The 23979-nt window shown below is 48.0% G+C and overlaps 1 protein-coding gene across 1 annotated transcript in view; it reads left to right on the top strand.

The window, feature by feature from the left end:
- HDHD2 (haloacid dehalogenase like hydrolase domain containing 2) overlaps positions 1-23979 on the top strand; it is a 105430-nt gene that overhangs the window by 12639 nt on the left and 68812 nt on the right. The gene's annotated exons all lie outside the window — the stretch shown is intronic.

Below are 23979 nucleotides of genomic sequence, written 5' to 3'. Positions count from 1 at the left end.
CTGTGCCAGGGGCTCACCACCCTCAGAGTGAAAAATTTCTTCCTAACGTTTAACCTGAACCTGCCCTCTTCCAGTTTGAAGCCATTCCCCTTCATCCTATCACTACATGCCCCTGTAAAAAGTCCCTCTCCAGCTTCCTTATAGGCCCCCTTCAGATACTGGAAAGCTGCTACAAGGTCTCCGCAGATTCTTCTCTTCTCCAGGCTGAACCCCCCCACCTCTCCCAGCCTGTCCTCCCAGCAGAGGGGCTCCAGCCCTCCCAGCATCTCCGGGGCCTCCTCTGGCCCCGCTCCAACAGGTCCATGTCCTTCTGCTGTTGGGACCCCCTGAGCTGGAGGCAGCACTGCGGGGGGGTCTCCCCAGAGCGCAGCAGAGGGGCAGAATCCCCCCCCTCGCCCTGCTGGCCACGCTGCGGGGGATGCAGCCCGGGATGCGGGGGGCTTTCTGGGCTGTGAGTCCACATTGCCGGCTCATGGTGAGCTTCTCATCACCCAACGCTCCCAAGTCGTTCTCCTCAGAGCTGCTCTCCATCCATTCTCTGCCCAGCCTGGGTTTGTGCTGGAGATTAAATACATAACATTAAAAAAAAAAAAATTAAAATAAAAAAAAAAGACAAGAATATTTTCAACAGAGAGGCAGCAAGCCTATACTCTGTGAACCAGGACTGCAAACAGCCACAGGACAGGATGTGCTCAGAAGCATCATGGAGATGGGGAATGTTTGGAAAACTTAAGTATTCATCTGGCCTAGACTTCATACGTGTTGCCATTTGGGGAAAGGTAAGTGCGGGATTGGTGACATCCTCTGGGTGGCTGGGTTTCTTTCTGTTTAAGAAATGAACCAATGACAATGCAGGAGCTCCCCAAAGGTCACAGCTCTTAACGAATCATTCATCCACCCGGGATTTCTCTGAGAAAGTAGATGTTCTTCAGCAACGACTATTCCTCCTTAATAGCAAGTCTGGGCTGGTACCAACAGTCCTCCAAACTCGAAGCAGTTGTCAGGACAGCAGTGTGACCAAGCTGAACAAGAGGGCTTGTCCCATCCAAATCAAATCAGCACAATATTTTTTCCCACTTTCTTGACATTCATACTAAAATCTGAGTTGGTGAGCAGTCCGGATCAACACTGAAGTGAGCAGAAAGCCACAGGCAAATTCTTGATGGCTGGAAATCTTTCAAGAGCTTTTTATTTGCTTGAAGCTTCATCTGAGGCACAAAGCGCCACACACCACATTTCTCCTTTCTTTGTCTTTTTTTTTAATATAGTGAAAGTGTCCCCATTTGGGGCATGGGATAATGCAAAACATCTCTGATAAACTGAGCGCAAGTGTCAAAGAGAGAAAAGTTTCCCCTCGTTCTGGCAATGTTTCATATGAAACGTTGCGTACTAGTCATAATTTATCATCATCTTCATATATTCTTATATAAGTAATACAAATCACCACAGTCAATTAATCAATCTGTAATTAGGAACTGACACGAACATTTACTACCATCAGGCATAATTTATATGATTACAGATGATTAAATAAAATGTAATTGAGTGAACAGGCAATTTGTTAAGCACATGTAAATTCAGCCATAACACCTCAGGCTGTGATCTTGTCAGATCTCGGTAGCTAAACAGGGTCAGGATGGGTCAGTGTTTCCATGAAGAAACCCCAAGGGAGAAACCCAGGTGCTGCAGGAAGGGGTGATGGTTAATAGGTAGCGCTCTCCTTGCTGAGATCGTGTTGGAAGCGTAGTGTCTCTAACACGTTATTGGCGAGATGGACGTAAGCTATTATAAGTGCTGCCTGAGCAGTTCTGGAGAGAGGTGGGAATTTGTCTCCTGGACTTAGGTTAATTTAATTTCGAGTAGAGCACACATCTGGCCAGTCACCGGGAGGAGACAGTAAACCATGGCACCCTGACACTTGCTGCTCTTCAGCAGAGCCAGAAGACACGTCACTTCAGTGATTTAGTCTGCCTAACTCAGATATCTCCATCTTCATTATTTAGGGAAGGGGGAGTCCTCTTAAAACAAGCACATAAATTCCTCTTCTGCCTAGTGGAGAGGGGCAGGTGCTCTTGAAAGCCAAGCAAAGCAGATCCTGTCTGCTTAACTATGGTGCTCAATCTCCTTCAAAGACATCTATGGCCCTCCATTGACTGGATGGAGAAGCGGGTCACATACATCAGGACAACTGCTTCATTGAAACATGGGTATTAATTGGATCCCAGTCCCAAACATTTCTGCAGATCCTTGAGGTAGAACAAAGACTACGAGCCAGCCAAGAGCTGCTGGGCCAACAACAAGGCAACGAGAGTTTATTCTCAGCACTCCATCCAAAACCAGCTGACATCAGTAGACCTTCCCGTGGGAACTGCTAAAAGCAACACTGGGAAAGTGCTTTTCTTTTATTCTTTTGTATTTTTTATAGCATGAGGACCAAATCCAACTAAGTGAACGATTTCTTGAAAAGTTCAGTGTGTTTCCAAATTGGTTTTGGTCACACAGCCAGATAAATTCAAGAGGTTTTCTTTAATTATTGCACAAAAATAAACTTGAGTTATTAGGATCAATTCCATTTCTGTAGTCTTAAACAAGAATATTTTTGCTTCCTCTGTTTTTAGACTCTGCATGGCTTATGCCAAGACAACTCATTTAAAATAATTAAAACCATTTGTTTTAGTACAGTGCAGCAGTTTCTGCAGTGCTTTGCCCGTTTATTTTTTGCGTGTTTTCCTCAAGTCCAGTGTCACTCCCAGCGAGAACTGGAGCAGACATCTGACAGATCTGAATGAAATCACTCTGCTTTCGTGTCATGGAAGGCAAGCAGACCGGCCAACTGGAGCTAAAACAAAATTATCTTTGATTATTAAATGGATACTTATATAGATGGATAACCAGATGTGTTTGACAGTGGATGTGGAAAGGGGGGGCGGGGGGGAGAAGGGAGTTACTTTAGGATTAGAGCAGAAAGTAACGCAAGCTTTCTTCTCCGAAACAATTAGTGAAATCACTTTCTGGACATTAAGAGCCCTGCGTGTGCAACATTATATACATTGGGGCCTGCACAACCAATTTGGGTCAGTATGATGTTTAAACTCTTAAGTGGTATCACTAATCTCCATTAATCTGACTTCAAAGATGACACATAATGCTCAGTACAAGAGACTAAGAGTTGTTAATGCATGTTCCTCAGCTGGAGCACTAATACGCGACTCCTGCAGAAAGAACAGGATCTTCCAGGCTTGGGTGTAAGCGTTAAAAATAAACATCTATTTAGGGATCTTCCCAAAACTGCTCTGTTCTTTGAGTTCTTTCCACCCAGTTGTGCCTTTTGCCACTGCAGGTGCAAGGATGGCCATGAGGATGTCCTCTCATTGGGGTTATTTCATTCCCCACAGCAAAAACACCTAGGATTGTCACTTCCTTGTGCAGTCATGAACTACTGACCTTATTTAATGAGGAAGAGTTATGGCAGCAAGCCATGGATTTCTACTCCACTCTTGTGAGACCCCACCTGGAGTACTGCATCCATCTCTGGGGTCACCAACAGCAGAAGGACATGGACCTGTTGGAGCGGGTCCAGAGAAGGGCCATGAAGATGCTGCAAGGGCTGGAAGCCCCTCTGCTGGGAGGACAGACTGGGAGAGTTGGGGGTGTTCCGCCTGGAGAAGAGAAGGCTCCGGGGAGATCTTATTGTGGCCTTCCAGTACCTCAAGGGACTACAGGAGAGCTGGGGAAGGACTTTTTACAAGGGCATGTAGTGATAGGATGAGGAGGAATGGTTTTAAACTGGAAGAGGGCAGGTTCAGGTTAAACATTAGGAAGAAATTTTTCACTCTGAGGGTGGTGAGCCCCTGGCACAGGTTGCCCAGAGAAGCTGTGGCTGCCCCATCCCTGGAGGTGTTCAAGGCCAGGTTGGACGGGGCTTGGAGCAACCTGGGCTGGGGGGAGGTGTCCCTGCCCATGGCAGGGGGGTTGGAACTCGATGATCTTTAAGGTCCCTTCCAACCCAAACCATTCTATGATTTACCTCAAGGTACGTGGGATGGAGAAAACAAGGTTGCTCATCGAAGATTTAATCTCAACCCCATGAATATCAGTCAGGAGCGACAACAGAACCCAATGAAATTATGCTGGTCTAAAGCACCTAACTGAGAGGAAAATCTCTGGGTGTTGGTATACCAGAAACACAGCTTTGAAATTTCTTCTTTTTTTGTTGTTTCAATGCAAGGTGTAGTTTTATGATGGATCTCAGGAGTGAATGTAGTCACTGATCTGGCTGAGTAGGATTACTCCATGTGTTCCTCATGTCCCCAGGAAAACATTTGTTTTTATAGTCCTCAGAGAAAAGCAACATTTTTGTTAAAAATATCAAAATTTCACTTTTCTTTAATCCCACAGGTTTTGAAATAGATTTGGTTCTCCTTGAATTATTCCTACATTTGTCACTGAAATGTTTCCCAAAGTAATTCATTGAAATTTATCAAAATCAGGGAGGAAGAGCCTCTGTTCTTATTACAAGAAAAAATATATCTTTCTCAATTAAAGTGACATTGATTAAAAAATAATAGTTGTGTGTGGTTTACAGAACAGAAGTAACAGCTACATTTTCAACCTCAAACTTTCCGTCTGAATAATTTTGAGCAGCTTTACTTGAAGATATACCTGGGAGAAAAGGTCCTGTCTGATTGTTTGGCCAAGCCAAAAGCCTTATTCTGTAAATGCTATGAGATCTTTTCAAGAAAGGTGTAATGACCTAAGTGCAAAGCTGTAAAACTCAAGCGAAAGCTACATGGTACTTAATCTGTGCTTTGCTGCGTTGCCTAAAAATCAATAAAAATGTTGAAAAAGTATCTAATATGTTCTGATGTGAAAAATCTCTGATTTCAAAACTTTAACTGGACTAGTCTCCCTGGATCATGTGCCAGGCAACCAGCACAAGCTCCCAGTCTGAGCCTGACCATGGCCCTCCTTGTATCAATGGCACCTTTGCCTTTGACTTTCTTCTGGATGGTATCTCCTGTCCTTCTGAGTATTGTGCTCCCCATCTAAACATCGGCAGACTATTAAGCAAGATTTCATGAAACTGCTGAAAATCTCACTTGTCCCCAAGGAGCCCACCATGGGAGACAGTCACAGTGAAAAAGTTCCTAAGATCCATGAATAAACAATCTTGTTATTCTCTGCCTTCCTTGGAGATTTCTATGTCTGCTGCTGAAATGGCTTGAGTGCTGCAGACTAATTATAAAATTATTTAGTTAATAAAGACAGGTAGAAAAGTTTCTCGTTATCTCTACGATAAAACTCCTGCAGCTATAGGATTTGTCTTACCCTGCAGCAAGGTGGGACCCATCTCATGTAGCTCAGTGGGTGGGATTTGGCTCTACATGCAGATATATGGGACTCCATCCAGCTGCCTCAACGCAAGTGTCCAGCTACATGAGAGGGGACTCTGGCCACCTCACCTGGCCTTAGCTCTTGCTCCAGAAGGACACTGCTCACTCACAATCTTCTCATATGTGATACCCCAAATGGTCCTGGACATCTCACATGGCAGTAGACATGTATGTTTTGGCAACCAGATCAGTTGCTGGTACTACCTCAATCTCCATCAGCTCTGCTCTGAGCACATGCTCTCCCCAAAGCACATGCAAACACCAATGTGTGTCCAGCCACAAGAGCAAGACACCTCTCCATCTACGTGCATCATCTAAACACTGTGTATGTGCAATGAAGATATCACATCCATCAACCATGGCTCACGTTACCTGCCTGGATGCATCACCACAAAAAAATCCCTCAACACAGATGTAACCCAGGCACCTCGGGCTTGATTCAGCTGTCTAAAAGGCATGTGCGGTGCTAGTTACACACCCTAGGATGGGAGAAGCATCCATGTGGGGTGGACAATCTGACATGAGTCACCAGGGTAGCTGACGGGCAAAGGAGCACCACCCTGGAGGGGTTCAAATGGCACCAGACACTTGGTCCCTTCCTGACGACAGCTATCTAAATTTTAGGTGGTCCCATTAGAGGGGCCCCATCGTTGAATCAATGGCAAAACTTCCACTGCCTTCAGCCCAGCCAGGACTTCACACCATAACTAGTTCCTATTGGTTATGAAGAGAAAGTGAGCACAGGTCTTGCTAAAGTAGTATCACATGAAGAGTTTCTTCCACGCCTTCCCTGGGGAATTTTGCTTTCCCCTTGTATTTCCTATTTGGGAATCTCATTTTTCAGTCTACTTTTGGAGCAGACAAATGTGACCTCCCCAGCTGAAAGCAGGCTGCCTTGGTTTGAAAAACGCTGTCAAAGGACAGTGTGTCAAAACATAAAAAAAAAAAGATGTTGGCTGGAGTTTTACACAGAGTTTTACAAGGTAGTAACATAGACTATAAGCTGGTGTATTTAGGCGTCTGGGTGGGGAAACGTATGAAAAATGCATGAGAGGTTTGTGTAAGAAATGCAGTTCACTGGTGTTTCATATTCATTATTCTTTCTTTTTTTTTTTTTTCAATGAAATTATCCTAAGGAATCTTTTTTTTTTTTTTTGGAGCTAAAGAGAAAGCACGTGCTCAGTAAGTGAGTTCAGCCGCAGATTTCAGGGTCCTTAAGTACTCATTGACACAAGAGGCGACAACAGCTCTGCAGGAACCTTTATGGGTCTCTCAGGGTTGTTGGTTTTTTAAGCCTGTGTATTATGGATTTCCACAACAGGTGTTAACAGCTCAAGGCATCTTAATGCCTATTGGATTAAATAATGCACATTTTTAAAATTGCATGAAGTCTCTCCCACTGGGGAAATGCTATCCTTTCCGCCTTTACTTTTTAAATGAAAGTAAAGCATTTATTACAAAAATTACCAAAGAAATGGCTAAAATCCATCCCCAAAGCAACACAGAAGCTGGGCTGAAATTCTACGTTTAGCTCACTCCTTTACCCAAGTCCTGAGGCTCTTGGAGCAGATCAGATCAGAGAGCAAACGGGTATGACCACGTGCACAGCCAGGAAAGGTCAGGAGGGGTTATAGCGAATGGGACATTGGGACAAAAGCACTGGTTAAACTGGTTAAAGGGTCTTTCATGCTTTTGCACCAATACAACCAGTGAACACCAGCTGAAAATCTGAGCCAGAGCTTTTCTGGAAATAAAACTTGAGTGAATGGACCCATCACTAGGAGTAGCATCTCCTGGAGGGTCCACCCAGCCCTGGTGAGGGACAGCCACAGGACGGAGCGCATCCTACCTGGGCACAGCTGTCTTGGGGTGATCCTCTGGGGACTATGGAGCTCTCAGTCAGGCAGAGGTGTCCACACCGGTGCCCATGTGTGGTCGGTCAGGTCCAGGGGCACGTGGCCAGTGCAGCAGAGCAGAAGGTCTGGATCTGGCCATGCTTGGCAGAGCCCAGCTCTGAACCGCCTCTCCTGGGAGCTGACGCTCTCCTTGGACACCCATTTTGGGGTGCTCTTCTGCAAAAAGCGGGGGGTGCTTTGTTAAAAGTTTGGCTGTCATTTGGGCATTAATCATGGCTCTAAAAGCGTTTATTAATGCCCATTGATGGCTTACAGCGAAGCACTGCTGCCCCCCCCCTTTTGCCATATGCAAACAGTGGTGATTAAGCACCAGATTAAACATCTTCATGAATATTTAAAAGGCTGGTTTTGAAAGTTTCCTGTCCTTTTACACTAATAGCCCCATTAAAACCTGTTTACAAGCCAGTCATGAGAGTAACTGTGTGCACTTAAAACAGGAGAGAGTTCCCCTAGAGGAGTGCTTTAACCACGTGAGAATGGCAGCTGATCAATAGCGATCTTAAAGTAAGACTGTCTGCCTAAACCCAATGGAAACAACCCCTACAATATAGATATAAAGAGCTGGCAGCTGCCCAACTGGTTAATTAGGGAGGCAAAACGGTAATAATAACAACAATAACACTTGCTTGAAGGTCCAGCTGTCCTGGTCCTGGGTGTCTGGCTGCCGTGGGACTTCTCAGAAGCTGACTCAAAGATGTTAGCAGCAGCCAGGAAGAGGCCAGGGAAAGTTTTAAATAAACTACACAGTTTGGTGTTTCCTGGATCTTCGTATGCTTTACACATCAGCCCCTGACTGCACACAGCCAGAGCCTACAACGGGGAATGCAGACACCATACAATAGCTGTTAATAATTCATGCGATCTACGTGTTATGTAGAAGTATGGCAGAATAAACACGAGTCTTACGTAGGGTGGATACCCATAATAGAAGGGATGTGCGCATTCGACCAGCGCTGTCAAACCAAAATTTGAACGTGTGGCGCTGAACCCTAAGAGGGTTCCTGGACGTTACTCTCGGCCTGTTCTCCGTTGCACACCTCACGTTGTATCGCAATCGCCTCATCATGGTTCTGAGTTACGGGGCCGTGAAGCAGCGGGGCGGCTTTGTGAAGGTGCTTGAGCTCAGCACAAGAGGTAGGTGCTTAAATACCAGCAAAAAAATGGGCCTTTGTGTCTGTTGTGGTGTTACTGTGAGCACTGGAAAGAAATCTATTGACATCAGTGGGCTTTGGATTAGGCTCCTGCTGTGTTATTAAGTGAATTATTAATTATTAATAATAACATAACAGAAATCACATGTTGCCTTATTCAACCATTCAATTTTGCCTTATGTGGGGGTTTTTGAAAATACAGTCGCCGAGTTTAAATACAAGTGTGGATTGATTGTTCAGCCTCCTTACCCACTGCCAAGGAGAGAGTGTGCTTACATAGGGGTGTCCAGTTTTAAATGAATATTGATTGACTGAAATTCATGCCGTCTGCTTCAGTTTAACTGTTTGGCAAAACTAGAGATGTCAATAAAACTGGATTGAATTTTGAACGGTATTAAAACTTTCTGGAGCCAAGGTAATCATGATGGAAAAAAGTAATAAACGGCTGGAGACCTTACAAGCATGGGGCTTTTCCTACTGCTGTGAAGCCCTCTGGGATTAGGGGTGTTTAGACCCAATGTTAAAAGACCAGCAGAGCTGCTAATGGTCTTTCTGTCCCTTTGGCTGCAGCAAACATAAATAGGCAAAGTAGATGCTGTAACTCATACCTTGCTAAATTGGCCAAAAGAATGTTTTTATAAGTTTCTTCAGGTTTGGGAAAGCATCGCCCTTCAGGCGAGGGGCAGCTGGCTGCATCTCCACGAGATCTTCTCTGAGGTTGCCCCCGTGGGACTGGCACTCGCCTGTCCTGGCCCCCCAAGGGGGACACATATCTACCTTACCTGCAGGAGAAATGGCACTTGGCAGAGTGGGGATCAGAGAGCATGGGGAGAGCAGGGCAGTCTCACCAGGTAGTATTTTGGGTTTAAGTCCTGGGACAGGAATTCATGGGGTAAGAGCACAGCGTGTTGTCCAGCTATCTGCATCCTCTCTGCATCCCAGTGCCCCAGCAACTTTTATTGCACTTTTCTGCTCATTTACGGTCATTATTATTTACTTACCCGCTTGTTAGTGCACTTAGTGTGAGTGAAGTGCAGTGGAATTAAGGCACTGATGCCCCCAGATGTTTATCCTGTTTCGAAATGGTTCCTATGAGGATTTGTCCTACCGATGAATCCATATGCCCCAAATTTAGCCAGGTGAAGGTCAGGCTGCCTAACCCAGCAGCTGTCCAGACACCACAGGTGCCTCCTCCTGCCCTACAACAATGAATTAACAGCACTCAACTTTGCTCTGGGAACTTGAGCAATTAATACAAAGAGAGAGAAATCCACTTGCGTGGCTTACACAAGACCCTGCATAAGAGCTGGTTGCAAAGCCAGGAGTTGAATAGGAGTGCCTTGAAGGTTTGATGTGTACCCCAACCCTTGGCCAAGGACTTCAACCATCCACCCCAGTTTTGGGCTAGAACTGTCAAAAGAGGCAACCCCGCAGCAACTCAGCAAGATGAGGCTCAAAGGAAGATGCTCTCCTGTAAGACTGCAGATGGCTTGAAGGTACCTCTTAAAAAACCCCTCTCACGTCTTCCCCGCAGTCGCTTTTTCCCGGGAATTGGACTGTGACTTAATAAAATAACACCAGGAAAGCCAGTCCATACTATCTTTGCATTTCTACTGCAGCAGAGCTGTCAAAACTAGTATCTGTGTTTATTACCTACCAATTAATTAACAATCATGAATGAAAGCAGATGGGAAACACTTTAATTTCTGGGCCAAACTAATCTGTAATGGTACTTCTTTGAAATTAGTTATGTGTTTGCTTAATTTCTACACATCATCTTACTAACGTGTGCTGGCATCGTTGTGAAATAAAAGGCCTTATTTAAGGTACGTAATATGGTGACTTACTTGCTCACACGGATAAGTTAGGCACAAATCCTTGTCATTTTTTTCCTGACATCAGAAGCAGCTGGAAGTATTTTAAGCCCCTTCTCTGCCTTTATCCATCGTGATCAGGAGCACTCGTCTGGCGGAGGCAGAAAATTTTGTTCACCCTGGAGCACTTCGCTATTCAAGGTTGGAAGGTGACCCTGCAGGCAGATGCGTTATCACAGATAAAGGGAAGCTAAACCATGGTGGAGGAACCGGAATAGGAGGCAGGGGGTGAGGAAAGGGAAGATGGGAATTAAACTGATTCTGTCACTGGTGAAAACTCACCACCCCTCAAAATTGCTATTACACCACTGAAGTCACCAGTTCTGGAAACACCCAAATGATAATTATTGGGATGGCAGCAACAAAAGAAACAGCAAGGTAGCAGTAGAGGTGATTAGGCAAGCTGATGGCAAGGCAGAAGCCATCAACTCGCCTAGGTGAGTGGTCCTAACCCCAGGTGGGAGGTGGTGGGAGCTTCAGGCAGAAGGAAGAGCTGTGGGGCTGAGAAAGGTCTGGACCTGGAGACACAGGGGCTATTTCAGGGGTAGTAATGAGGGACTGAGGGACAGAGGTGGCTCTGAGAAAGGGTTGAAGTGTTCTAGGATACGGAATGTGAGATTTTGGAGAAGAAAGATGGGTGCAAGAGACATTCACCCAGGCAATTTTAGCCAGGACCATAACTTGGGGGTACTCCAGTTGAGAATCATTGCAGCTCCTACCCCATCACATCTGCTGTTTTGCTTCTTGAAAGACCTTATCAGTAACTGCTGGTTAGAGAGCTGTGAGGCAGAGGCTGTCCTGGATCTGTAGCACCTGTATGGGGAAATCCCTGAAAATGAATCTGAATTGATAGACAGAAGGAGAGTGGGAAAAGCTTCCTGCTGCCACTTACATACTTACCTATCAAAAGCCAACCATGTTGACTTTTATGGCCTGAAGAGAAGTTACTACTGCTGGTAGGCAGAAAAATGTGGCATCTTTTCATTTGTCCTCAGTATCAACATGGATAAGGAGATGGTTTCAGCCCTGGGCAGCGGAGAGTGGGACTTTGTTCTTCTTTTTCCCAGCAACCAACATACGCGGTGAGAGCACTGTGTCTGAATTATCATGAGCAAAAATTCCTCTCACCCCAGGCTCCTCAAGAGTGTCCACCATGGGGAAAAAAATAATATTTGAGAATATAGGAAGAGGTAAATATAGGCATCTCACAGTGAAAGAGCTCAAAGGCGCACACTGGTTCCTGAGGGACCAGAAACAGGACCTGCCTGAGAGTGATGTTGGGTGGATGTGGCAGGATGGTACCTCTAACACTGATACTAATAATAAGTGAAACAACAGCAGGAAGTTGGATAGTAAGATTAATAACAGTGACACCAAAATGTTGTATGGAAATAACTGGACGTGGAAATATCATGACTTTAAAGAAATCTTCATTCTTATGAATTTAGCTATTCCACGTGCTTTGAAAGAACCATTTTTCATTATATTGAATGCAAATTGGTGGCTGGACGAGCTAAATGAAGTCTGTGTGTCATCCGAAGGGCAGGGCAGATACATGCAGTATTGAAATTATATACGTCAAATTGTTCCATATATAACCAAAACATATATTTCATCCTGAACTGCCTGGAGCAGAGGGGCAGGCTAGCAAGAGACAAAACTCTTCTCTTTCAACCAAAAGTTCAAGATGAGTTGGGTAAACTGTGTAACAGTAGTATAGGTGCTATAAAATATGCTGCCTCCTGCTTTGAAAATCCGTGTCCATTATAAAGATTGCCTCTGACGGGTAGATGCTGGGTGCCTAAATTTGACAGGCACATTGGTAGGAGCATTTTCCTTTAAATGCTTCCAAATTTATGAAAGGATCGGATCAGAAGGTGAATTGAACTTATGGCCACAACCCTGAAATTGGATTGTTCTCAGAGGTAAGTGCATAGGATCCATTCCTTTGGCTGAGTAAATGGTAGAGACCAGAGATACTTATTATTGACTTACTTTCAGTGTCACAGGGGCTTTTGGCTGGGGTTTTGACTAATTAGTAGCTGATTTTATGAAATGGTCTGTGCTCAGCACACTATAGGTGTGTCTGTGACCGGGAAGTACCACACTGTTGGGCATCGACAGTGTGGACATCTGAAATGAGGTGATGCATCCCACTCTGCAGCTGGGACACTGCAAAGTCAGTTCTGCAACCATCCTTGTCCCATGGCCCAGAGACTCTTGGTTGCCTGCTGGAGACATGTGGCCTCCAAACCACCCTGGGACCTGTTAGTGAACTGCCCTTGATGCTGAGCATGGTGATAATTTCTCCACTGAAAAGAATGGGTGGATGGATGCATGCATGCATGCATGCATGGACAGATGGATGGATGGATGGATGAATGGACAGACAGGTAGATGGAATACATTTTCAAACCAATCTATAATATTCCCCAGAATGGCTTTTAGAAATAAGAAGTCCCATTCATTTAAATGAGTGTCGGACCAGGCTCTGTATTAATTAATCCAGTATCTCCCCCTTGGCTCCTGCAGACCACTGGGACCACAGCACCATGAGAGCCAGTCCAAAGTTGTCCACAGGCTAATAATTAGCACCTCTCTCACAGCATCTTTGCCATGCATTTATTTAAAATTTGGATGACAAGGAGGAAAGACTGGCAGAGGTCCACTGTCCCGCTGAGTCTGGAAATGGCTGAATCAAATCATGGAGTTACTACATGTTTTCCAAGTTCCTGGGAATCTTTCATTTTATGCGGCTTTTCAATGATGGTTTTAGCTATGATTGATCCTTTTTTATTATTGTTTCCAACCACGCTATGAAGAAGTAAGAGTGAAAGCTAAGATATGAGAGAGTTTTTAACTCAACTACATTTTATAAAATCTCTCTGAGATGCTGGTAGATGAATGATACTCCCTAAACACATTCACACACACATATGCACATCCAGGTGCATAAATTGAGGCTTGAAGAAGAGGTTGCATTTTTCCATCTTAGGCTGAGAGATCCCAATCCAAAGTAGATTGATTTTCAGAAACCCCCGGTCTGGACAGATGGGCAGCAAACCAGATTACTCACAGGGCATTCTTATTTGAGAGCTTATCTTTAAAATGTTGGTCTATAAATGGCTCTCTACAAGGACAGGCAGTAATTCATTGAACTAAAGAGTAAAATTCCAGGATTCTGGGTGTCCTCTGGCATGATCATACCACTATACTTTACCCCACAAATATGGTTATTTGAGGAATTATTTCAGTGATTCTGTTATTTCAGTGATTCTGTTATTTCAGACCAACACAGAGAACTCCAGGGTTGAAAAATCAGCAGATTCCTTCGCCATAACATGATCCAGTGCCCACATTTTTTTGCATTTGCTTAGTCTGTTGGCTCCTGGCATGATAGCTTGGGATTTCTAGCACAAATACCTGCTTGGAGCAGGCTGATCTGACCTAGCACGTCTGACCTCAGAAGTCCCAAAAGCCACTCATGATATTGGTTAAGAAAAGGGATCTTTAACCCATGAGTCCTACAACCACTGATTGCTGAAGGAAAAAAGCATTCCCTCTATCTTTAAAAGACCAGGTGCCTGGTGTAGTTACCTTGCATGCTGAAATAGAAATTAAGCAGCTTGAAATGGCTTTTTAGGAGGAGAGAACTGAAACCTTTCCATCGCTGCTCCAGTCCCCCTCCTTAATTCACCAGGTACCATTAAAAGGAGAGGACCAGTATTGAGATAATATTGCAACATCACTTGAAAATCACACCTACAACCTTTATAAAACCAGTGAAATTTCCTCAGCCAGGAGAAGGGGCTTCATCTGTCGCACGGCAGCCTTGCCTTTGTAAATTTGTCCTAGATTGCTGGGCCCTGAGTGACCGGGAATTCCGGATTTGTCATCCTATTTCAGCTTTGAAGGTGCAGCGTTAACCTGCCTCCCAGCCAGATGATCCCGCTGCTTCTTTAGCTCCCAGTTTCACTGGAACTTCAACGGGAGTCGCAGGTGCACGGCAGCGAGCATTTAATGGATTAAACAAATAGAGCAAAGGCATATAGAGTGTACATCCATAGCGCGCGCATCTGTGAGTCTACATACACGCGTACGTGTATTTAAACACACGGAGGTGCAGGGTGAGAAGAAAGAGTAAAACATCCAGGTAAATTATTGGAAAAGGTTTCCTTTATAAAGTTGAGCTTCGTGCAGCAGCACAACGTATATATCCTTTCTTTCTGCATCGTTTCTGTGCCGTGGTCAAAGAGTATTAGAGGATACATTTCTGTTCTAAATTACATCTGGGTAAATCCAGAAGAATTCCCCTGAGCCACATTTACCTCTAAGATTTTGCCTACGTGGGGACACTCAGGAAAATAACCCAAATTAGCTGAAGGTGAGAATTTAAAAGTGGATTAATTAAACTGCGTGAAACCCCTGTGAAGGTTGTTCTTATTCAGAATTCAGGTGGTCTTCATTCAATTTAATTTAATTCACTTTGGAAATTAATTCAGATTAATTGTCCTAACAGTTTTTATGTACCTATTCTAGACTAACACTGGGGTAATAAAATGAATTGTAGCCCACTGGCTTCAAGATGATTTTTAGATTTATACCAGGAGGCTCTGGAGAGAGATTGTCCCCTGTGTGTCCAGAAGCCAGTGCTTTGCTAGTGAAGACAAAGGAACGGGGGGTGTTTCTGAAAACAGATAGGCAGTATTCTTTTTGCTTTGGGGGCAATTTGTTTAAAGATCTGGTAATAAAAATGAGGTGACAATGACAACACAGCAACAGGTTAAATACCACTGCTTTTGAGCCCCGAGAAGGGAGCCTACAGACTTGCCTTCCCTCAGGGCCTGATCCTGCATTTATGATATTCTTTTTTTGGGGAAAAAAAATTCCTTTGGCATCAAGAGGAAAAATATCCAAATCTTCTAATTCCAGACAATCCGATTTTGCAAGCCTGGAGCCAAATGAAAATCAAGACTACAGTAGAGAAGGGTCTGCTATTCGAGAAAAGAAAAACTGCTTTAAAGAGATAACTGCTCAAAACCTACTCCCCAAAGAAGGAGACTCTTATTAAGGGTTTCTTCTTGAGATGTCTGCCTAAAGGCTTCTTCAGAAGGGATTTAGTTGTTTATAACTCAGACCTGGAGTTTGAAGCCCCCCTTTTTACTGCGTGGTAGCTTGGAGGTCATACCCCTGCTGCCTTCCAGCGTGTTGGGGCTAAGCCTGGGTGGGGGGACAGCAGAAGGTGGTGTCCTCTGCCAGGGTGTCCCCCTGCCAGGCTGGGGACACTGCAAGGACACTGGAAAGAGCCCAGCCAAATAGGAAGGCAAGAAAATCAGGGCTTCCAAATCTGCCTGGGATCGTCCAAACACTGCTGTTGTCAAGAATAAAACCCACCCAAAGTTATTTCTGAAAGGCTTTTGCCAGTTTTGTGTGCCTTTCTCTGGAGCACCCAGCGCTAGCCAAGGGGGGTAGGACTGAACTGGCTCCTGTTTGCTAAATCCTTTTTGTATATTCGGATTTTAAATGTCAAATATAGCTTAAAAAAAAAAATTTAAAAAAAAGGAACACTTTCAATGGGTTTAAAACAATAAATGCAACCTCCAGCATGTTGGAGCTGTGACAAAATGGTAATTATGCTCATAATGTAAATAATAAAACGTAGCAATGCTAGTGGGATGAAATTTGGGGAAGGGCTGGGGGTGTGTCCAGCTCGGACCCCCTCAAAGCCATCCTCCAGGCACCGCGATTTGGAGTAAAAACGCTTTAATCCTTAATGGGGTGGTCGCTGCAGCGAGAAACCTTAAATCCCTGTTCTGCCGCTGTCAACCCCGGGCTCGGGGACAGGTCGACGGTCACCACCCGGGACACCGCGGGTCGTCCGGGTCGTCCTCCCCCCGCCCAAACCGTTTTGCTGCGGCGACCTGCGGAGCAGCAGCCAAATCGCCGCGCAAAGGCGCGGAGAGATGCGCAGGGAGCCGCGGAGCGGGGCGCGCCTCAGCTCGGCAGGGAGAGTTTGGGCACGGGTGGTTTTGGGGGGCAGGGGGGATCCCCCCCGGCACCTCCCCATCGCTCCGGTCCCCAGGCACCCCTCCCGCTCCCCGGGGCAGATTCTGGCCCTGCAGACCCCCGGTTTCACGCATCAAACCAAATTTGCTGCTGAGGCAAATTTGACCTGTTTCTTGGCCCAGATACGTTTCAAACGCTTTTTCCTTATTTATTTATTTATTATTTTATTTTATTTTTTTCTTAAGAAGACGGGGTGCGGAGGCTCCGTGGTCCCTAGAGCATCCCCCAGCAGCCCGTAAATTTGTCCGGCTTCTCCCTGGAGAACAGGGTCGGAGGGTCCCGAATACTCCCAGAACACCTCTCCTCCTCTTCGTGCCAGCTCCCTCGGGTCCCCTTCCCCGGCGGGGGTGGGGTGTCCCAGAGGTGACAACAGGTGATCCCCGTTTGGGGACCAGGACCCCCTTTTGCGGGGGTCGGGGGGGGTGACACTCTCCTGCCCCCCGATTCCTTGGGGTATGCGCGCAGCCTAACTGCACAGGCTGCGGTGCTCCTCTCCTTGCAGCCAGCTAAAGGCTGTTCTCTTAATGAATTACTAATGAGTTAAAATTGGACAGCCGGCTTAATTAAAGCGTAGAGGCAATGTGTTTACCACATTGTAATTGAACTCATTAGGGCTCCGGCTTTGTGTTTTTAAGCAGCCGCCTTGTTCCGTACGTCGAGTGATCCGCGGGAAGCGCTTTGCTGGGGACGGGGGCTCTGCAGGAGGGGTGGGGGAAGAATGGGGGGGGCGCCCCCCATCTCCTTCTCTCCCGCAGGGACTTGTGCTAAGTGGGGGGGGACCCCTCCCGCAAAGCGGTCACGGTCTGGGGGCGCTCGCCTTGGATCCCTTTTTGCGCGAAAAGCGGGGAAGAGGCATAGGAAAATTTGGGGTAGGATAGGGGAAATTTGAGGTGGGGGCGAGTTTGGCGAAGCAGAGCCCACCCCCTCCCCAAGAAGGTCCCTCTCGTCCCCCTCTAAGCAGGGGGGGTGCGGGGTACCCACCCCCCTCCCATCCTCCGCAGCCGTCGGGGCGGATCTGCCCCGGGGGTAGTGGCGGGGCGGGGGGTGCTGCGGTTCCCCCCCCTTCTCTCCCGGCGAGGGGAGGGGGCCGGGGAAGGGGGCGGCTTCCCCGCACCGCTTGCAGGGCGCTTGCCTGGCTGCTAGAAGGCGTCCGAGACCCGACCCACCCGCGGCACAGCCTCCGCGGCAGAAGCGGGAGCCAAACTTACGCGCAGCGGAGCTACCGCGGAGCGCGGCCCGGCGCCGGCCACCCTCTGCCGCACCACCCCGCGGGGGAGCCTAGAGAGCTCGGACCGTCAGGTAAGCCGTGGGGCTGGGGGGCAAGCTGGGGAGGGATGGAGCCCCGGCGAGGGAGTGAACCTCCTGATTTGGGGGTATTCCTCTCCCTCTCGGAGTAAATAGCGATGTCGTGTGCTGTCGCGATAGGTGGCAGGGTCGTGCTCGTGGCGGGAAGGGGAGGGGGGCAGGAGGCTGTCCGGCACCGGGTCGGGTCTGGCTGGGATTGTCCCCCGCAAGTTTGGGCTGAAGCGGAGGGAAGGGGCGATGGTTTGGGGCTGCGCGTCTCCTCCTCCCCGTTGCTTCTACAGATATACGTATATTTTTATTAATTTCCCTTCGAAATAATGAACTTGGGGCTGGGTTTGGACATCGGGCGGGAGGAGCAGGGCTGGCTGGTCCCCGAGGCCAAAGCGGGGGACCTCCCGGCCCCCTGCGGATGGGGGGGTGGGGGGGCGCGTTGCGGAGTTTTCCGCTCACCACCGCGCCCGCGCAGCGCTGCGCGTCCTGCCCGAGGAGGGGGGTGGAGAGGTGGGCAGCGCTGCCTCCCTCCTCCGGGCAGCTCGGCCTCTCCCACCCTCCTCCTCCGGGAAGAGGCTGATTTTGGGGGGAGAAGTGAGATAAAAGGCGGTCACCAGTCTCCTCCGCTTTGTCAGTGTCTCCCAGGTTTAACAGCTGGGAGGAAACGGTAGATTTATTAATTTTTTTTTTTTTTAATCGGCTATACCCCCAGAGCTTTGGGTTCCGAGAGCTGAAGCCCTCGGGAAAGCCTTCTCCCCACCACAAGCCCTTCCTCGACGGGCTGCCTGCTTGTTGCGCAGCTCTTGCCCATGGGCTGCCCCGCAGCAGGAGCTCATAGCGGTCTATATAACCCTTTAGATACGCCTATATCGAGCTGGCTATGCATAAATCCGCCTATATCCTCCCCGGCAGGTCACTTTTTAACACAATCCTGAAATCATGGCGAGGGAGGAGAGGCGGTCCGCTTTCCGGACAACAGAAGGGGAAAGAAGTTGTATTTGTTTGTAGAGAGGGAGAAGGTGACGAGCCCGAGCCCTAAGTGGGTGATGTGACCTGTCAAAGAGTGGAGGAGCGTAAAAGGCAAACAATCCCAATCCCCATAGGTTGTTTATTCCTCATAAAATACAACTCTACATTGCAGGAAGTTACTGCAAACATTTATCAATAATGAATGAATCTCCTGTAATAAAATACTCGCATAATTAGCTACAGCCAAGTACGTGCATTACGCCAAGGCTTTTGCAACTCTTTGTTGAAAATCCGACTTAGATAAATCCTCTCAAATAGCCTTTTAAGAAGAAGGGGGGGGGAAAAAAAAAAAAACAAACCCAGGAGCAAACCACCACCCAGCATATCTCCTTCTTTTATGCCATTTCTGAAACCCAAACCGTAACTACTCCTGAAATATAACGGAAAACTCTTTGGTGAATTCAGAAGAGTCATTAACATTCAGCTTTAAGTGAATGTTAACAGTAAATAAAGAAATCTCTTGATTGTAATAGTTGCAGCAAAGCAATAATAAACCAGTGGGTGGTCATCAGTAATGATAAATGTATCATTATTACTGTGTGTTGGGGAACAGGGTTTGGAAAGTACTTCAGACTTTTTAGTGGCAAGCTTGGTGGCAATTCGTTTCTTAGTCTGGGGGAAAAAAAAGAGCCATATAATTTTATACATAATTTAGGTGAAAATAAATTTAAATCTGTATATTACATTTTTAATTTCAAGATAGTAATTAAAGCTGGTTCATTATATCTCCTCTGAAAGTCTCGGTGCTCATCTTAATTGCCTGTTTGTACAATCTGCTTTCTAAGACACCCAAGGTTACTGGGTTCCGAAAGATGCAAAATTCAATTATTTACTGACGTGATGAGCCTTCGCCCGATGGCGTCACGTTTCCCTGGGAAGTTTGGGCTCGCTGGTCCCCACCACAGCCCGGTCGGGACCTTATTTCTCTGCCGTGGAAGTTTGCTCGTTTAAGTACTTCGAAGCAGGCACGTTTCTGCGGAAAGATATTCAGGGCGCTTTAATTTATGCGTTTGAAAGAATAATAATAATAATTTAAAAAAAAAATCAATAGCTGAGGTGTTTTCCGTTTGGGATTTTTCTTTTTTTCTCCTATCCCGCCATTCCCCCCCTCCCCGGCAGGGTTAATTCACCCACATCTAAACTTGCAGCTCTTTTCCTCCCTGCCACCCCATCCCCAGGCAGGACAGAGATAAACCCACTCGTGTTTTTAAGTGATATGGAACGGGATATGGAGCACCCATCTCCTCCCGGGCTGCCAGTCGCTTCCCGTATGATGAAATAAAATTGCAAATCACTCTTTTTTTTTTTTTTTTTTTTTTTTTTTTTTTTGGTGCCGTTTCTATTCGGGAGGATGATGCCGGGGAAGGGGGGGCTGGCGGGGTTATCCGCGTCTCCTGGATAAGGTCTGCATGTACCTTCGGGGAGGACCGCCTCGGTTTTAGATCGCTCAGAGTAAATTAAATTGGGAAGTTACGAGAGCTCCCTCAGACAAAAGATGCCGTTCACGGTTCCTACCCTTGAGCCGCCGTGCTGGTTTTCAGCTACCGGAGGGATGTCAGACTACTCAGAAATGCCCCATCCCTAAACTCTCCCGGTGCCTTAGAGAGCCAGGAAAAGATCGCGTTGAGTCTTTTCCCCTCCCGTTATTATGATTATAGATGCATCTTTCCGAGGCGTCGTCTTGCCACTGAAAACTCTACGTAGATCCCTGCCCTTTTGTTGTGTCTAGCTGGGTTATTCAAGAGCAGAGACAAAAGCCCGAAGTGATGTGATCTAAATGAGCTCCGTGGTTTTCCAGATGGGACCACCTCTATTCCAAATGCCCTCTCTGCTTAATATAATAAAACGCGATTAAAAAAAAAAAAAAAAAACCAAACTTAGAAAAGAGCTTCGCTCTAGATGAAACAGCGTAAGCGAAATCTACCCAAAAGTATTTTAAAACACTCCTTTGCTGTCTGAATTTTGCTAGGAGAAGCGGTTTTATAATGATACCTTGTGTGTCTGCGACTTACATGGCTGCAAGTTTCAATGGGATGTGGAGGGGTGGGAGGAGGGAATGGATCTGCGTTGGGGGTGGTTTTCTTTGTGGTTTTTTAAACGCACCGAGGTTATCTTACTCCTCGTGGCCTCTCTGCTACAATATTTAAGCGCTGTGGAAGTAAATAAAGGCTGTGAGGGTGCTTTGGGGTGGTTTAAACTTGGCCGCTTTTCTCAGCTGCTCGTTTTTGCAAGAAGGAATCTGCAGCGAGAGGATCTGCTGCTGTCGCCTCCCGCTCAGCTGCTCCAAGGCAGAATCGCGATAGAGAAGGGAAGAGGGGAAAAGGAGCCAGGGCTCGTGTTTATCCCTTCTGGGATAAGTTTGTCTGGTTTCCCCTCTCTTCTCTTAGGAGGTGACTCCAACCCAGCCGTTGCAAACGGCAACAGTAAATAACGAAATCAACGGGAGAAATTGGAGGCGGCAGCAGGACAGGAGCCTATGTCTGCAGCTATTCGGGCGGGGGGAGGTGTAGACACCCCAGCTCAAGTCGGGACCACCCCCCCTAACCCCGTCCAGGCTGGGCTCCAGGCGGCCGCGGGGCCGGGGATGGGGTCGGCTGCAGCCGGAGCAGCCCCGCGGGCTGCGCCCGCTTGGGGGACACCTGCGGGAGCCGCCCGGCCCCTGGGTGGACCCACCTTTCTCCCGCAAGCTCTGCTCACCCCCTCACGATCGTGCCACCCCACGAGCTTTGCCAACAGACTCAAGTGGGAAAAAAGAAGTAGACAACGGTATATTCTCGCCCCGCTTCTCTAAGGTGCTGGTGGGGGTCAGCCTCTGTTCCCACTTCGGAGAGATGCACCGAGACAGGGCCCCGTGGTGCGGCTGCGGGCAGTGCTCGTGTGACACGCAGGGTCTTGCACCCCTCTCCCTTCCGTGGGGACTAGTGCACCCAGTCCCCGTGGGTTTCAGCTTTCCCTATAGAGCAAATCGAGGAAGCCCCTTTAATTTTTCTAACGGAATTGAGGAGGGTCAATAGCACCGAGCAGGTGAACAAAAAAGTTTAGGTTTGCTTTTCGTTTATTCATCACGAAATAAAACGCAGGCGCCGGCTAACGACTTACCCCGGACCGAGCCTGCGTTTTCAGCCTCCCACGGGCTGCGAGGACGGGGCTCGGGGAAAGGGGGGAGCTTCGTTGAAGGCACCTTGCAAAACCCTCTCATCCTTTTCGCCTCTTCGTAACCGCTTTTCCTCCTCTTCCAATGCCGGGCTCAGAGCCTGGGGCGAGGTTGTCCATCCCCGGTTCTCCCGGGAACCGTCGGGGAAAAGCCACCGGGTGGCCCCGGCGGCCGCCTCGGGGATGCAGGCACCGAGCCCCCGCAAAAGCTGGCGGCTTCTCCCTAAAAAACCTCCCCCGTCCCTCCTGGTGCCGACCAGGGAGCGAAGACAGGAGGGGAGATTTTCTCCGTGGCGTGGTAATAGATCATACAATGTGTGACACGGGTTTAACCAATAAAACAATTTGAATCAATTAGCTGGCGGAGGAGAGTTTTGAAGTGTAAAATTCATGTCAGTCTGGCTACGAAGCATTGATTAAAATGTCACCGATGTGAGGCTTATAGCTATTGCTCACACGAAAGCAGCAGGCTCCGTGCAAGAGAAGCTCGGGAAAAAGTAGGAGGGAGGGGGAAAGAGGGAAGCCTCCGTGTGACAGTGGCGGCAGGGTTTAATAAGAAGTGACAGAAGTAATAAGGAGAGGTATGATTTTTTGTTGTTGTTGTTGTTGTTATTTTTCAAAGTTAGCGATGACTCGAGCGATCCCGGGGGGCTCCGCCGTTTCGCTACCCGGGGGGGGGGGAAATGCAGAGATAGTCGGTGCGCTTTCGCGTGGATGTCCTGGGAAAGGTCGGCGCAGAGATTTTCGTCTGAATCTGTGATGCCCTGGGAAGAAATAATAACAATTTAAAAAAAAAAAAAAAAAAAGAGGGGGAGGGAAGAAGAAAAAAAACCCCAAACGCCAAGTTTTCGTAGCTAAACGTGGTCATGTGCATTGAGAGAAAAAGAGAGATGGAAGCATTTTTGTAAGAAAAGACGTAAATCAGAGAGGCATTAGGAAACACCCGACGGTCCAGATGTCCTCCCCGTTTTAGCTAGAAGGGAGTTTTTCTTTTTCCTTTCCCCGTTTTTTAGCCGGTTCCCCAGTTTTCCCCGCTGGAAAGGACCGGAGTTGAGCGGGTTCGGCCTCCCCGCTCCCTCCTGCCGGGAGGGGGGCGGGGGCGCCCCGTCCTCACCCCACGCCGCCCGGAGCGGTGGTGGGGACCCACGAAGTTACCGGTGCTTTTCGGGGGTAGAGCGTGGAAAAAAAAAAAAAATCTACATTTTTTACTGTACTGTATTCACCTCCTTTCGGAAAAAAAAAAGGGGAGGGGAGGCAGACGCGGCTACCGTGCTGTAGCTTATTTGCTAGTTGTTTTTTTTTCTCTTTTTCCTTAATTGGGCGCATAAAGCGATTAGAAAAAAACCAACCAAACAAACAAACAAACAAAAAAAAACCCCAAACAATCATATTCGCGCCGTGCTACTCTTTGTGGGAGCGAGAACCTGGGTCCGGGTCCTTCTGAAAGTGGTTTTGGTGAACCGCCCCAGCGCAGGTATTTGGGAAGCGGAGCGCGGGTGGCAGCAGCTATTCGCGCCCGTGAGGACACGGCTGTGGCGAGAAACCAACTTTATTTTTTCTTGCTCCTCTCCCCCTGCCTCATAATTTCGGACAGATCCGTTAAAAATACCGTTTCCCGAAAAGACGCGGCTTTTATATGGAGCACGTTCAGTTTCTTGGAAGTGAGCGGGCTCAGACCGGGGAGGAGGGGGGGCTGCGAAAAAAGGCAGAAAAAGCCAAAGTGCATCCCACTTTCAACGGCTCCGTCCCCTCACTCGGCCTCCCCTCGCCGGGAAACCGTGTGCGCAGCCCGGGGGGAGCGCTTCGGAGGATGAGGCGGGGGGGCGGCCCCGACGGAGCGCCCGCATCCCCTCCCGGTGCGGGGAAAGAGGGATGGGGGGAGCCAGACCCCCCCCTCCCCGCCTTTCACCGCTCCGCTGACGTCACCGTGCCCACGGCGGGGGGAGGTGGGGGCGGGGGGCGGCGAGGCGCGCAGCTTCCGCGCTTGCACCGAGGGCAGGGCTGCGGCTGGCCGCGCTGCTCCGCGGCGGCGGGCGCGGGGATGCGCCTCCCTCCCGGCGGCGGCGGCGGCGGCGGCACGGCTACAGCGCGGCCGCGGAGG

The sequence above is a fragment of the Vanellus vanellus genome (assembly GCF_965231255.1).
Source record: "Vanellus vanellus genome assembly, chromosome: Z".
NCBI lineage: Eukaryota > Metazoa > Chordata > Aves > Charadriiformes > Charadriidae > Vanellus > Vanellus vanellus.
Note: the sequence above shows the minus strand (reverse complement) of the source record. Positions and strands in the feature narration are given on the sequence as shown.